Genomic DNA, 6425 nt, shown 5'->3' with positions numbered 1-6425 from the left:
TCCTCTTCATCTGAAGATGATTGCATTTTTTTGTCCCTAAGGCTGATTGCCACATTGTGCCTGGTGAATATAAGAGCAGGACACAGCACTTCTACCTGTCAGACTCTACACGAGTCAGTGAGTAACCATTTCTATGCAGTCTTTTGCCAATTTGTTGCCCTTTTTTAGTGCCATGTTGTGCCAATGTATGCCCTCAAAGCTTATTGCCACGTGGTGCCAATTGTATGCCCCTAAAGCTTATTGCCACATTGTGCCAATTGTATGCCCCTAAAGTGTATTGCCCTCACTTAAGACATGGTGGCCATACAAAGTACCTTGTCTTTATAAATATATCTCGATTAACAGTCTAGTTATTCATATGCAGGATATTTGTTCTGAATTTAATTGTTTTTTTCTGCAATAAATAAGTGTTTCACTCATTATTATTTTTTAATATCTACCTTAGTAATGCATGCATGGTTAATAAGAAAACCAGCAAAAACACTAGTTGGTGAAAAGAAAACCCAAAAAGAAGGATCTTCTGTCCAAAATGACAAAGGAGGAAACATTTATGAAAATCCTTCAACAAGTTTTCAAGTGGACAATGGAGGAAAAAGTGATGAAAATCCTTCAACAAGTTTTCAAGTTGATAATGGGGGAAAAATTTCCGAAAATCCTTCAAGTTTTCAATTATCAAAACGACGAAAATTAGTAAGAAAATATGATTTTGACTATTTAAAATTTGGATTTACATGGAATGGTGACAAAGGAGATCCACGTCCGCAATGTGTAATTTGTGGTGAAATTCTCGCAAATTACTTCGCCATATTGAGACAAAGCATGTACATTTTAAAAACAAGCCACTTAAATTTTTTTTGCTTGCTTTTAAAAAAATTAATAAGTCTAAAAATATGCTCTCTCATTTCACCAGTATTAATGAAAAAGCTATGCATGCCTCATACCTCATTAGTTTGCGAATTGCAAAATCAGGTAAGCCTCACAACATTGGCGAGTCATTGGTACCACCAGCGATAAAAGATGCTGTTGGAGTTTTGTTTGGTGAGAAGAGTTTAAAAGAAGTTGAATTAATTCCAGTTTCCAATAACTCTGTTAAACGCAGAATCGATGAAATGTCTAAGTGGGTAGAAGATCAACTGTAGTGACACGCATTCTTAAACTAAGTCTGAATGCATCATGCACGCAGTCTGAATGCATCATGCACGCACTGTAGTCTTCATAGAGAAGCTTTAGTATGTAAAACTATGGCACAGTATTTAAAAAAAATGTTTTAAACACTGCCGTAAAAAATAGTAAATTTCATCATGAGTAAACCATTACAGTCACGGCTATTTGAAAAACTGTGTCTAAAAATAACAAATGTCAATGTAGATGTCAGAGACGTCATCAGTAAAAATAGAAAACAAGCCCATTCTTCACATACACCTCATTATGTATCACCTAATTATGTATCCACCTAAGAAGTCTGACATACTTACCGCTACCTGGAAAAAAACTTTAATCCTACATTTGTCTTCAGTTGAAAGCCAAAATATTCAGCCATCTCTGCTGTAAAATTGCTATAAAATGTCACCACAGTTTGAAACCACAAGTCCTGAAGTAGATGGATCCACCTAAGAAGTCTGACATACTTACCGCTACCTGGAAAAAAACTTCGATCCTACACTTGTCTTCAGTTGAAAGCCAAAATATTCAGCCATCTCTGCTGTAAAATTGCTATAAAATGTCACCACAGTTTGTATTAAGCAAATATTACATAATTACCAAAGGAAGAATAGTTTAATTTTCACTGGATTAACCATTTAAATTCTTCTGATAGGAAAGACGGTTATGATTCTTTTTTGGATTAACCATTTCAGTCCTCCTGCTGAGAAACTGTTATACTTCCTTTTGGATTAACCATTTAAGTCCTCCTGCTGAAAGACTGTTATACTTCCTTTTTGATTAACACACAAGTTCTTCTGCTGAGAAAGACTTATGTTTCTTTTGGTATTAACCACTTAGGTCCTCCTGCGGAGAAAGACAGATTTATTTTTTGGATTTAACACTTAAATTCTCTTGTTATGAAGGACTTTTATATTTTATTTTTTTGATTGACCATAAGTATTCCTGCTGAGTCAAGACGTCTGCCAAGACAAACAAGTAAGCTCCTGTTTGAATTATGTTTCTTAAAGTAACACATTTATATATTAAGTGTATTCAATAATAAATTTAAAAAGTACATTTATATTTTTAATGTAACATCCCTCTCCCTTTAAAATATGCATTATTATTATTATTATTTGCATTTATATAGCGTCAACAAATTATGTAGCGCTTTACCATATTCAATTACAAGCAAGTGGGTCCCGAAAAATAACTATATTCAAAAGTGGGTCTCGGCCCAAAAAAGTTTGGGAAGCCCTGATCTAGCACATTTTTATAATATAAACAGGATGGTTCAGTGAAGCTTCAACAGTACAATAAGGTAAGTATTCAAACAAGCTCAATCAGGTGTGGCTATTTCTATCTTCAGTACTGTGGATATACAGGTGAAATAGGTGTCATATTTAACAAAGATTCAACTAGCTGATAAGCCTGGCTGTCTAATCGAGTTGTGCCTATGCGACTTTTCAATAGTAGCCCTCTCTAAATATACTTAAAGATTTTATCATGGGCTCATTTAGGAGTAAAACCACCAAGAACACAGGATTATGGTTATTCAAAAAAAAGTGAAAATTTAAAGTGAATTTCGAATCTAAGGCTAAATAGCCAAGCTGTAAAATTCCCAGTCTACTATGCTTGCAGTTCCAACTGTTTTGGTCTAGACTCGAGAATTACAAAATTCCACAGTTTTTATTCTTAAAATGGTATTTATAAAAGTGAAAAGTCCAAGTGAATCTCAAATTTAAGGCCAAAGTAGCCAAACTAAAAGCACGTTAGTGCATAACCCTGATAGTGAATAATGCTGCATATATCCAAAATTAAGGTGTATTATTGTTTTAGAATTGTACACTTTTCATATTTACATTCAGAATTGTAACGATTATACCCATAAGGTGTAAAGATATCCACACCAAACACAATATTGTAGATAAACATTTTATTGAGCAAAGAAAAAAGTGGAAATGTCACAACACAATTTATACATTGTTGCTAACAAGTCGTACACATGCTCAGTGTGTTGTAACTGCGCCATCAGCTGAATAATACAATCTTTGCTTTGGACGGATTCACGACACAGACTCAACACATCTAAAGCACTGTGTGTAGAAAAGCTATTAAAAAAATGAAAAAAAAACAAAAACAAACCAAGCTATGTACATTAGTCACAGAAAGATTATATCTTTTTTTTTTTCAAACACATGGTTGTTTAAAGAATGCAAGCAGAACTGCTTAGTCAAAAACTAGTAATTTACATTTTACATTTAAGTATAACACAAGTGATTCATCATATGAGGACAAAAAAAACGCACCCACGGGATAGGTATCTAGGATTTATTGAGGAATTCTTCACTATGCAGTGAAAATTGGTAACTTGACAACGGACTAGAATTGAGAAAAAAAAAAATGAATACATTCCAGTCTACTGTATGCAATATTCTGGTTTTTTCCTGTTTTAGAATTCAGTTGTCAAGTTCCATCAATCCTTGATTGATAATTAAACATCTTTGTGATTTATTTGTTCTGCACTTTATTTTTTTACCAAAATGTGCTTTTATCACTAAAATCAGAACGGTCATTTGTACAAAAATAAATATTTATCTAGGTTGTGTATAGATTTTCTCATAGTGATTAATATTTGTTTTAAGCAGATTTTGTCTATGTTTCAGAGATACAGCGATGTTAATAGAGCCCCTAACTATACATTTAGTATTAGTTGGAAAAAAGGTGACGTGATCATCTCATGTCAAGCAGAACTCTAAACAAACCAACCACACTAGAAGAACCATATGCATGTCTTTCATTTTAACAGTGTTAAAACATTGACACCGAAGGCACTAATGGAAGAACTTCATTGTCAGAGGTAGCAAACCTTTGGCATTATAGCAGTTGTGGAGTTCCATAATTCCACATCTGAAGTGCGTCCGGTTGGCTGCCACTGTTTTGATGACAAGCAGGACAAAAGAAGATTCATGCATCTATGTATCTCTTATGCTCTGTGTTTTTTTTTTTAACTCATCTAAAAACATTAAAAGGAACATTCCCATCACCATAACTTCGGTTGAATGAATCAGTTTGTGTATAGATCATGCCCCTGCAGTTTCAGCACTCAATTCTCTGCCATTTAAGAGTTAAATGTTGTGAATTAACTCATAGCCACACCTCTCCTGGCTGTGACTGAAACAGCTGGATGAAAACAAAATGGCTTAATATTGGCATTTAAAAAAATAAAAAAACTTTCATAAGAGAAACTAAATATGCTTTAAATTAAAATGCTGGGGAGGGCGAGGCCAGCTCTCGACCAAGATCGCCGCAGGTTTGTGGAGCTCTGTCGGTGCACCATAGTCGCCCAATTTAAAGCACCCCAAAAGGCACAAATAACCCACAGACGACTGGGAAGCATCTCCCCATGATGGGGCGAAAAAAAAAAAACCGCGGGTGGATCGGCTCAGTTATTCCACAGATATTGGTGACCCACTGCGGAGGCCGCAAGACGGGAACAGACCTAATATAGTGGCGGACCTTGCTGACTTTTCCGACGAGTCGGAAGATTACCCCCTTCACACCATGGGAGACTAGGGCTACTGTGGACCACCCAAACCCAGTCCCACCAAAGGTGGAAGCTTCCCCTCCAGTTACCACAGCAATACTCACTAGTCTTCAGGCAGACCTCTGTTAAACTGTCAGCAGAAATAGCACGTCAGAGAGGATGTCAGGGTGTTTACTACACGCCTGGAGGCTGTGGAGTAGACTACAACCGTGCAAAACAACCCAAATTCTGTAACTGCAGAAACAGGTCAGTGACCTTACAGCAAGGCTAGCATAGGCCTCCAACTGGCAGCAATAGAGGAAAAAGTTCCATCTCCCTAAACCACAGATGGCAAAAACCTTCACCACCAGCGACCTGCTAATAAAATTCCAGAATGGTCAGGATAAAGTGGCGTTTCTGAATGCGACCAGGGGAAAATCCCCATACCATTTTGAGGACATGGATCTCACACGCAACCTTGCTGTGAAGAAAATCTCTCCAGTCTCCGACAGCCGCCCTGACTACTAAGGGTTTGCCCCACTTGCTCCTCATTCAGCACCAGAATACAGAACACCGGGTGTATGACGCTTCGGAGATTGAAGCCTTCGGAACGCTCGGTCTAGACATCAACCCACCCACAATCACGATCTGGGATCCTGCTGTCATCCTTTTTGTTCCAGCAACGTGGTTACCTGACTCATAATATCTACCTTTTCTTTTTATATATACACACTCTTTTACTGTTGAACCAATACTATGTTTTCAGTTTATTTTATCGTTCGTGTACGCCAATAGCCTACCATGCCCACAGTACCAACCTTATCTTACCTTAAAGAGCCCTGAAAGGCCCGATACCGGGAATGCCCCAGCTACGATAGCTCTTAAATTGAAACCCCCCCCCCCCCCCCCACCCCAGCTCAAATCTCATGGCTCACTACCTATTTCCAACCAGTGGAGCTGTGTCTACTCATCTAATTTAATCCCAATTAACGGCCAACTCTTTTAAAATATCTTTAGTGAACCCCGTGTTATATCTAGACAACCATAATGACCATGGGATTCTAAAAAGCCCTAGAAATAGCTGTAATCTGCTCTATAAAACCTAAATACCCATAATCAGGAATGTTTTCCTTCACAACGGTGTAATATTGTTCAAATGTATACTGAGCTTCATGTCTTAAAGAATTAAAAAAATAAAATAAAATGCTACCAAATTTTTAAAACTCTTCTTTTATAGTAAAAGTAACTAAAAGCATAATCTTTATCTGTAATGCCATTTTGTAATAGTATATCTCACTGCAAGAGCAGTGAAGGGAATTGTTACATACTGGCTGTTGTGTGTCTGCTAATTGAGTTTGGTGGTGTTTTATGGTGGTGCTATTTGAGGGAAATTGGCATATTCCTTAAAATGTTTTTCACTATACACCATTCCAGATGTATTGTAAGAATTAATTTTTCATCAGCCATAGCATTTGAACTTACTCTTCAAGTGAGTTATTGATCAGCATATTGTGGTATACACAATCAACAACTTACCCTGCCTGATTGAAACTAATCAACTCTATATTCAACTCTGCTGGAGTTCTATATACCATCTTTGGATATTATGAAATGTTCTGTAAGAGGATCAGAAGGTCTTGATAAAGGACATAGTTACAGGTCTAATCAGTCTCTATTGGGTAAATGAACAGACTGTGATTCACATAAATCCTGTGTGTGCCTCATCAAGAAATATATGTGCGAACCTTGTGTGTTG

General features: G+C 36.8%; 1 pseudogene; it reads left to right on the top strand.

The window, feature by feature from the left end:
- The first annotated feature begins 447 nt into the window (after window positions 1–447).
- Window positions 448–1139, top strand: LOC134576922 (zinc finger BED domain-containing protein 5-like; annotated as a pseudogene).
- Window positions 1140–6425: the final 5286 nt, after the last annotated feature.

The sequence above is a fragment of the Pelobates fuscus genome, chromosome 11 (assembly GCF_036172605.1).
Source record: "Pelobates fuscus isolate aPelFus1 chromosome 11, aPelFus1.pri, whole genome shotgun sequence".
Classification (NCBI taxonomy): domain Eukaryota; kingdom Metazoa; phylum Chordata; class Amphibia; order Anura; family Pelobatidae; genus Pelobates; species Pelobates fuscus.
This window is presented reverse-complemented; position numbering and strand designations above follow the sequence as displayed.